Genomic DNA, 11,222 nt, shown 5'->3' on the forward strand with positions numbered 1-11,222 from the left:
TTTGAGGTAGTTATCTCAAAAACCCAGGAGATAGATTTTTAGTGATCCCTAGTTATTTGCTGTTTTACTGTAAAAATGAAAAAATTTCTTTCATTTCTTGAGCAAACCTCAAATTTTCAGAAAATGTACCTTGCATTATTAGAAAATTTGTATTGTAACAAAGTCAAAAACCTGATGACCGCAAGCAGAAAAACATACATTTTTAAGACACAAGTACTATTATTTTACTCAATACTTTAAAAATACAACAAGACTGTTTATTATTAATTTAAGATTAGTCTCATAAGGCTATGTTCAATTGTTTAAATTGCATAAGGCAGAGTTTTAATGATATATTCTGCTTTTGATTTTTTTTTTTTGGTGCTTTAAAGCCATTTACAAGTTGATCTTTTTTTGAGTTTTTACTAAACTTCAAGTTTCTTTTTACCGTTTAAAAAATTCTAATTAATTTTTGAGATATTACAGGTCAAAATCAATAGCATAATAGGTTCCCTATTGGAAGGGAAAACTAAAACAGCAAAAAAAAATTTTTCAAATCTATCTATCTCCTACATTTTTCAAAAAACCTTATTCAAACTTTCACAGTCTAATCTTAATACAATAATAAAAATGTTACTTTGGACTTAAGAAAATTTTAAGTAAAAATACTATTTTTTAGATTTTTTTATTATTTTTCACATAAAATTTTCATTTTTTTAATTATTAAAATTCATAAGTAATATTTCTTTTCTTATTATATATGGAACATTTCCTGAAAATTTGAATTAGATTGCTTGAAAAGTGAAGGAGGAGATAGATTTTAGTAATAATTAAATTTCCAAGAAAATAGACCTCAAAAAATTTGCGGTCCATATGTTTGTATCTGAAACTTTTTACAAAAAATAAAATAACTCAAAAGTTAAATGATATTTTTGACTTCTATAAAGACTGGCTTGTAGTTTGAACTTAAAGCTTTTGTGTAAAAACCAAAGTTAATTTTTGTAAATAAAAAGTATAAAAGATGTCTATTCTCATATAATATAAACTAATCTTCTTGAAACTTAATATTTTAGTTAAAACTTGTTAAAAAACAAATTTAGTTCTTTTTTTTCAATTTTTAGTCCAAAATTTTCAAAAATCATACACAGGAACACTTTTAAATAGTTAAAGGAACATTTTCTGAAATTTAAAAGCAGGGGCAAACTGCAACCCATCAAGTTTGTTTTTTTGGCCCTTGACTTGCTTTTCAGCTAAAAATCTACAAATGCAGTATCAAGCTTGAGTTTCAACTTTTTTGCTGGAAAGCAATAAAGTGTATCTTACTTTATGCTTGTTTTATTAAAAATGTGCTTTTATAAACTTTATTTACTCTAGTAAAATTTATAAAAAACTGGCAGCAGAGCTTTATCCAATAGGTCTTGGTCCCACTCCTAATAAAATACAGTAGATCATTGTAGACTATTTATAGCATAAAAGAAGCAGACAAAAATTTAAGCAATTTTTAAATTTCATAGAAATTTTACTATTAAATTTTGCAGTATTTACTTTTATGTACAACACTTTGACCATAATTGACTGCATCTCAAAAAAAAAACAAATTTACAACATTTTTTTTACTAAAAATAACATTGGCTCTAAATGAAAGCTTAAGGACAAACTACAAGCTAGTTTTTATAGAATTAAACAATCTTATTAAAGTTTTTAGATATTGTAAATTTTGTAAACAGTCTCTGATACAAACATATGGACAGCATTAATTTCAAGGTTTCTTGGAAATTTAAAAACTAATTAAAATCTATCTACTCCTTCATTTTTGGAGCTAGAGACTTTAAACTTCCAGAAAATGTTCCTTTAATAGTTTAAAAGATTTTGAATGTTGCAATTCAAAAAATATTAAAAAATTAAAATTTTGAGAAAAATAGAAGTTGTTTTTTTTTCAAAATCAAAAAACTTCTGTATTTAATCTTTTTTAAATTCAATAATAGACATTTAGTATACATTTAATGATCAACAAAAAAATTTATTATAAAATCTACAACAGGAACTATAATTTTGTTACTAAGCTTTGACATAATTAATTTAAAAACTATTTCCTAAAAACTGTAGGAGATAGTATACTTTAAATAATTTTTTTACCGTTTTAGTTTGCTATTTTTATAAGTTACCTATTGAGTTCCCCAGCATTGATCCACTACATCTCAAAACTTACTTTAAATTTTAAATCATTAAATGCAACTGGTAGCTTTAAAAGTTCTGCACATAGAGACAAGTTATAAAAAACTGAAGTGTATAAGACAGTAATTATAAAATCAAAATAATCATGTTAGAATACTTAAAAAAATACATATGTAGGGGTAGGGATTACTGCACATTTTTTGGTCCTATAGTAAAATTCATATGAGTACATTTGATTGGGATGTGTTTTTGCTTCATTAAGAATCTGAAAAAAAAATAAAAATAAAAAAAAATGTTTGCTGCCCAAGAAACTAATTTCACCCCCAAAAATCACATACTTTTTGATTTTTTGAATTAAACAGTAATTAAATCACTTATACATGTCCTAGAATTATAATTTATGTCTTAAATGAAAGATTACACTTATTTACATATATTTAAAGACATACAACTGCTTTTGAAGTATTATGACATCATAATCACCCTAAATGTGCATATTTTTTCTGTAAAATGTAGGGGAAGGGAGTACAGAACATTTTTTTGGTCATACTGTAAAATTCAAATAAGTACATATGGTTTGGATGTGCTTTTGCTTAGTTAAAAAGAATCTAAATAAAAAAAAACTACAATTTTGCAAAAAAAAATTTACTACCCAAAAAACTGATTTCAAACCTAAAAATCACATGTTTTTTGATTTTTCGACTTAAACAGTAATAAAATTACTTATACATGTGCTAGTCTTATAATTAATATCTTAAATGAAAGCTTATAATTATAGGCATAAACTTTAGACATTTCAACTGCTTTTGTTGTATAATGACGTCATTATTACACTAAATATACAAATTTTGTCTGTAAAACTGTAATTTTTTCTTTCTAATATAAAAAGCAAATTCTCCTATCGTTTTACTTTTAGTTTTTTGGTTTAGAATATAAAATGTATCAAGTCAGCTAGGCAGAAAGATATTACTGATGTAATGTTTTTTCAATTGAAATTTGATATATTATATATACATAAAATACATTTTAAATCACTTTCCATTATTAAAAATTATAATTATTGAGAGCATATTATATAAGTAAATTCAATAACAGTTAACTGCTATGAGTTGAAAACTAAAAAAGATTTGATAAAAACCTTTGAATTTAAAGAATTAAAATATTTAAACAAACTAACAAATTAAGTTTTAATTTATTTAGATATACGATAATTTATAAACTTAAATTAATAGTAATTTGAAAACAATAACATACTCTAAGCTAAAAAAAAAACTCAAGATAAACATTTATTGTTTAATTAAATAAAAATTCTTAAATTAAAAGAATAAAATTACATTAATTTTAATAAATTGACATGCACTTTCTATAATATATAAGTCTAGATCTTTTACTCTTTGACATGTGCTCTCAATAACCATAATTTCTAATTACGGAAAGTGATTTAAAATGTATTTTGTACATATATCAACATGCAATTGAAACAACATTACATCAGTAATATAATTCTGCCTAGCTGACTTGACACATTATATATTCTAAATCAAAAACTAAAAGTAAAACAGTAGAAGAATTTGCTTTTTGTATTAGAAAAAAAGTACAATTTTACAGACAAAATTTGTATATTTAGTGTAATAATGACGTCATTATACAACAAAAGTGGTTGAACTGTCTTTAGTTTATGACTATAAATATAAGCTTTCATTTAAGATATAAATTATAAATCTAGGACATGTATGAGTAATTTTATTACTGTTTAAGTTGAAAAATCAAAAAACATGTGATTATTGTCATACCATAAGTCAAGCAAAAATCGTCCTAGTACTCCCTACCCCTAGTAGGTGAGTAAAACTCAGGGTTGCCACTTTTTAAATTAAGTGAACTTAAGCTGTTATAAGTCATTCTAAGTTGATATATAAAACTTTAATATATTTTAACTTAACAAAACCAATAAACAAACTGTTTAAACTAAAATAACTAAATCTCATTTGGATCTAGAAAAAAAATGGCCTGAGATTTTAAGAAATATTAAAACTATTTGAGTTTTTTATAAAATAAACTAAAATTACTCCAGTCATCCCAAGTTAAAAAAATTATAATACCTCAAACATCCTGAGACTTTTATAAGTTTTATTGAGTATCTTTAGTGCGTGACTCGATTTATTCTTTTCAAAAATTAAGTTTTTTTAAAGTTGTTCAAGTTTTAAAACAGTTGGTTTTTTTATTATAAATAAATACATTTAATAACAAATGATAATATTTTTAATGAAACATTTGAGCAAAGCTAGCTGAAAGCCAGAAAGTTCTAGTTGGTAATTGAAATCAATAATTTTTTTTAATCAAATGATACAGCACAAGTTAATTAATTAATCTCAATTATTGAAATAAAATTAGAAAAATTGCAATTAGTCCTCACTTATGAAACCTTGATCTACTGGTTTGTTATCTGATCTAAAGACTGTATTTTCTTAAAACAACTCATAGAATAATTAAAAACCTATCAATTTAAAAGATTTCACTTGTTAAATTTTAAAAACATCAAGTGTTGGGGAGGTACATAACTTTTTAAGGGCATAGGGGGTCCGACATTTTTTTTTACTCAAAATAACATTGGATCTTAAATGAAAGCTTGAAGTACAAAATACAAGCCAGTTTTTTATAGAGTTATAAAATCTTATTTAAATTTTGAGATATTGTAATTTTATAAAAGTTTCTGATACAAATATATGGACCACAAATTTTTTTAGGTCAATTTTCTTGGAAATTAAAAAAATTAATAAATATTTATCTCCTTCATTTTTAGACAATCTTCTTCAAATTTTTACAGAAAGTGTATTTTTAAATCTAAAAAGATTGAATGGGGAATTTTTTTAATTGTGAAAAATGAAATATTTTTATTAAAAAAGAAATCTTTTGTTTTTGTTTTTTTTTATCTAAATTTTAATTTTTTAATAATTTTAAAATTACAACAATCAAAGTCTTCGAAACTATAAAAGGAACGTTTTCTAAAATTATTAGGTCTCTAGCTAAAAAAATGAAGGAGCAGATGGATTCTTAGTGATTTTTTAATTTCCAAGAAAATTGATCTTAACAAATTTGTGGTCCATATGTTTGTATCAGAAACTTTTATAAAATTACAATATCTCAAAAGTTAAATAAGATTTTTTAATTCTATAAAAACTGGCTTGTAGTTTGTACTTCAAGCTTTCATTTAAGATCCAATACTATTTTAAGTAAAAAAATGTTGGACCTCCTATGCCCTTTAAAAGTTATGTACCTCCCCTACACTTGATGTTTTTTTTAGATTTAACAAGTAAAATCTTTTAAATTGATAGGTTTTTTTAATTATTTTATGAGTTGTTTTAAGAAAATACAAGGTCTTTGGATCAGATAACAAACAAGTAGATCAAGGTTTCATAAGTGGAGACTAATTGCTATTTTTTGAACAAAAACTATTGATGCATAACCAATATATAATACAAAAATGTTACCCAAAAGGGCAATTTTATCCAGGTAGGTGTCAAATATGCAAAAAGGGACACTTTTGAACAAAGACAGTTTTGCACAGGTTGAACTTATTTTTTAATTTTTTTTTACTTTCACTGTCACCCCTAACCTTTACTCTTGGTCAGTAACTTGTTTTTTTCTTTTTATCATGTACAAAAAAGATCTTTTCCCATTTTATCCCTTTTTATTTGGAACTACTTAGTATATTGATAATTTATAAATTCAATATTTCTGGGAAAATTCAAAATGTGAAATTTTAGGTCAACACATAGTATTGGAGTTTCTTGACAAAAGTAACCAAATTTCAAAAGCTAGTTTAATTTTCTTTTTAATTAATTTTATTCATTCTTTGTTGATGATTTTTTTGTGAGAAAACTTAAACTTTAGTAAAAAATGCATTGACACCCCTATGACATTAAACCTTGTAAAATTATATTGTATATGACTTGACACAAAATTTTACTAATTTACAAAGATAGCTTTCTTTTCCTGGCATTTTTTAGGATAGTAAAGTACTATTAACGGGACAGGTGTGATTACACATTGTAAATTGCTCACTTGACCTTAGTAGAATATTAATTGTTTTAAAGGGAATAAGTATGTGTGATGTGTTTAAACAAAAAGAAAGTGTTTATAATAAACGCTATTTTTCAACTATATAAGCTTAAACTATAAAAATATAAAGTTTTAGGTAGGTGTCTGGCTTAATGACATGGGGACAGTTTTGACAACATTCAGAGTTCAACAATGCAGGATCAAAACCTAGAGGTCAACAGAATATATAAGATGATGAAAAGAAATTAGTAAGATAGAAACTATCAGGCTGTGCAAATTAAAAATCATGTAAGGTTTGACTTGAGGCAAAAAGGCTGGCCTTAGTGACCAAAAACTAGCCTGAGTTATTTTGAAAAATTTAAAAAAAGCTACAAACAAAAACTTAAAATCTATTGTTGTTTAAATTTATGTACTTCTAATTTTATAAACAGACTTCATATAAAAAAAATACATATTATTAAAAATGAATAAAATTTTTAAGATTTATTTTTTTAAACCTTATCACAGTTTTAACTAAATTTAGTTAGCCAAGTTTTTTAGCATATTAAAAAAATATTACTTAAGTTAGTGTGAGTAGCCTGAGAGTTTGAAATATCTGATTATGGTAGAAAAACATTAGTCTTACTCTTCCCTCTAGTAAGTAACAGGGTTTTAACTAAGTAAGCTATTTGGCTTTAAAAATTAAAGGGCAATAATAAGAAATTAGATAAAATAATCAGAAAGTAGATATTCTAGAGATCCTGATGAGCAGCAAAAAAAGTCTTAGGGAGTATAAAGGGTAGTTTTTTGAGAAGTCTAGGGAGCCTTTGCTTTATAGAGGAAAGTTGGGGAAACTCTGCTCTACAAGTATCAACATTTCATTAAGTAGTGGTTAAAACATATGAAAATTTAATTTGTAAAATATTGCATCAGTTTATTGAACTAATTTTCAAAGATAAGTTATTTCTTACTATGTTTTTAGAACTTATTTAATTTGTGTAGCACAATTAACATTTTTTATTATAATTATTTGAAAATAATTTCAATTTTTAATACTTAACTCCAGAAACTCAAATAATTTAATTGATTGAGTTTAAGGTTAGATTAAATATAGTTTTTAAAGAGATGTATAGTGACTAGGTTATATAGTATAAACTTTTAGTAATGGGAAAGTAAACTTTGTCCTTATTTAATATATTTTATTAAAATTAAATGTAAATCTGTAATGTTCTTGTTTATGTTTTTATTTATACACTTGTTTTACTAGCTTTTTCTAAAATCGAAATGCTATGAACTTACCTCTAACTTAATCAACTTAAAATTAATTGAGGTGAACTATTTATTTTACATAAAATGTTTAATTTCATGTATTACACACATTATTTTGTTTAAAACTATTCATACAAAACTAAAGTACAAACTTAAATTTTCTTAATGCCATAAAAACTTTTTATTTTTCAAGTGTCTGAAAACTTACTAAACTAACTTACTGTAAAACCAAAAATATAAAAAGTCAAAATTACAAAGAGAAATTTATTTAGTTTGTTTGTTAACTGAATTCTTTGATAATTTTGTGTGATAAAACAGAAAATATCAATACATTTATTCAATTTTGATAATTTATATGTTTTTGAAATTATTCAACAATGATGTAGGTTGGTTGGCTAAAGCTAGAAAAAAACAATGTTTACCTAAATATTTAAACTGTTCAAAAATTATTTTCGGGAACACTTTTTAAACTGCAAAGAAGGGATTAATAGCAAAATTAAAATGTCAAACAGTACTTTTTTAAATTACAGTAAAAACTTAGAAAATTAAAAATTTCAAACTTATAAAAATGAATAAATAATAAAGTGATGTAAAAATTTAAAATTTTTAAAACTGTCTAAAATAGTTTTTTTTTTTAGAGATAAAACTTTATTAATTAAAAATGTTCAAAAATGACAATTTTTAATGTTCAAGTTTTAATGATCAAATATTTGTTAAGTACTCAGTGTTCAAAATTCTTTATTTTAAGCAACCCTAATTAATTATGTTATTATACTGTTTAAGTCTAAAAAACTGTCTAAGTCTAAATTTTTATTTAATGACAAGTAAACATACTAAAATTCTAAATCGATAGGATTCTAATACTTAGAAATTTAAACAAACAGATTTTACTCTTATTCTAGTACGAAAATGAACGAAAACATTTATTTAAAAGATAATTTAGTGATTTTTAATTTTTTTTTTAAAGCTATTTAGAAGATCTATCAAAACTTGTCTAATTAAAATTAAAATGTCTTTACTTTTTAATAAAATCATTTGGGCAAGTATTATAACATAAAAATGTCATGTAAGATAAATGTTCTTTAACTGTTAGTTGGCAATAAAGTAAAGTCAAAAACACCTTTTTTAATTTATGAGTATATATTATTTTTTATATAATCTCTGCGTCCTCATCCAAGATCACTTTAACAGACAGCTGTTAGACAAGCCTTCTGCAAAGTCAACTACAAACTTTATGACGTCACGATAAGACTGAAATTCATCAATTAGACCATAAAACATTATTTTACACGAATCTTTTGAAAAACATTATAAAGTCATACACAGAAAAGCTGCGAATAATCCGATAATTTCACACACTCATGCCGGACATATTATTGTTCGCAAGAAAACTTTAGTGGTCTGTTTACTTTTCTGTAGAAAATATAAGTCAAGAAAATACAGATCAAAGCAAATCCGAGCCATTCCAGTTTAACATCTATTTTGAAAAAAACTATTAGTACACAGAGGCTTACACAATGCTTATGTAAATAGAATCTTCCTTCTGGGAGTACAGAACACCAAAACTTTTTTTTAAATCTTTTTTCTCAACTTTACCAGAAAAGACAAACTTCTAGAGTGGTATGTTTGCTTTCCTCAGATAAGGGATACTTTTTAGAGATTTGCAAATAGGAGGGGTAAATATTCTCAGAAACTTACGATTTCGAGCAGTTAAGCGACCTGATCCATCAACTTTGACAACACATTGATGGCAGTCCTTCATTTTCATCACCACTCCACTTTTCCCCCACTTGCTAGGAAAGTTATCTGTTCGATTTAGTATCACGACATGATGAGTTCAGTGGTGGCAAAAATTTTGTGTTCTTACTTATATTTTCCGGAGACTTAACATAACGAATACTAAGAGGTTCTTCCTTTTTACTAGATTTTACTCAATACTTCACGCCACATTTTTGAGAACTGCGGGTTATTGTAAGTCATAACACTCTTTCTGACGTAAGGTAATGACTTCTTTAAATTTCGTCTCAAAAGGATCTGTGCATGGGATAGTTTGCATCCTGTGTGTAAAAGTACGTTTTTCTGTCCCTGTACCTCCTTTTTCTTCTTCGCGTTTTCCCGCTCGAACATATTTTTCCTGCGACCTCGGCTGCAAAAGCCATCAAAGTTTTGTGTATACAATCCACCAACTAGAAGTGCATTTGACTCATCAGCATAATTTTGGTGACTTTGATAAGTTTTTTACAGGACTCTACCAGCATTGTTTACAGGCAGAACATTCAATATACCTCATATTTTTACTGCTCCAAACAAATTTATCAGTTGATTTATTACATACGTCACAAGTTATTTTACCACTTGGTTTTGTGTGGTTTTCTTTGAGGATTTGTATGAGAAAACTGAGGCTGTAACAGCGGGTTTTGACATTGCATCACGTGCCATGTCCTTTCTTCAATAAAACCGATTGTCTCATTGACATTTTTCTCATCTAGATTTTCCCATTCAGCACTTCTTTACGGATATCCTCATCGGCTAAACCTGTTACCATGACATCCTTTAGGATTATGTCTGTAAAATCTATCATTTGACTACAGCCATCCTTTGGGCATTTACATGTGTACGACCATGTACTGGCTTTTCCCTTTAAACGTGCAGCAAATGATCTAGTGTTTTCAGTCAAATCCTGGCTTGCACTAAGAAACTCTGATCGTCGTACAACAACTGAAACAGGAAAAACTGCAAGCTGCTTGATCATTCTTAAAAGCTCTTGCTCACTTAAATTTACTACATCTTCATGTCCCTTCAGAATAGCATCGCCTAAATCTTCCTCACAGCACTGGTACAGTTGACGGCGTTTTTCTACATCTGTCATCTCCATGCTATCTTTAAAGATAGTCCACTTTTGTACAAATATGTTCCAACCCTCTTCATTGCAGTCTGTCCCAATTCGAGGACGGTCCATCTTTGGAGGCTTTAATTTTTAATAATTTGCATTAATGTGAACATTGTTCTGAATGATAAGCAAAGGGGCAACTACAGAAGCATCGACGTCTGGTATTTCATATGTGCAACTCTCAAGAGGGCATTTAATCACAGGCATTGTTGATTCAATTTAGCTAGACTTTATCATTAATAAATATATATTTCTTGGTTGAGTTTATTCACAAATTAATTACAAGAATGATCAAGTCTGTAATACAAAACATAATGAAAGCTAGGTAAATACTTATACAACCATTTATCAGAAAATAAGTATAAATTCAATTATAGTTTTTAGTGTGGCTGTACATTACATTACAATCCTACATCTCTAACACAAAGATTCTTTACAAAAATTGTGCAAAAATCCACTTTTTTTTTTAATTACAAATTATTTGAGATGGTTGCAACAATTTCGTTAAGAGTTTAAAGCACCTTACCTCTAAAATTAGTTTTTTTTTTGATAGATTATAAGAATATGGACTTTAACAACTTGGATTCGTTGTATAATGAAAAAATCTCTTATTAAAACTGATAATCACACAGGCTACTCTGGCCAACTTTGGTCTAACCAGAACAGCTCATGTTAGTTTGAAGATTTTGACAAGCATTACTTTGTTAGAATTTTTCTTTGCACAGATAAGGTGTAGTATAGTTTGGATATTTTTTTTTCAAAATCATCAGGCTAACTTATATTATTTAAATTTTGATTTCGTTAAATTTGTCCTACAATTATTACTCAAGACTGCAGACTGAGCTACCCGCGGATAAATCTGAAAACTAAA

The sequence above is a fragment of the Thalia democratica genome, chromosome 8 (genome assembly GCF_965202585.1).
Source record: "Thalia democratica chromosome 8, ktThaDemo2.hap1.1, whole genome shotgun sequence".
Taxonomy (NCBI): domain Eukaryota; kingdom Metazoa; phylum Chordata; class Thaliacea; order Salpida; family Salpidae; genus Thalia; species Thalia democratica.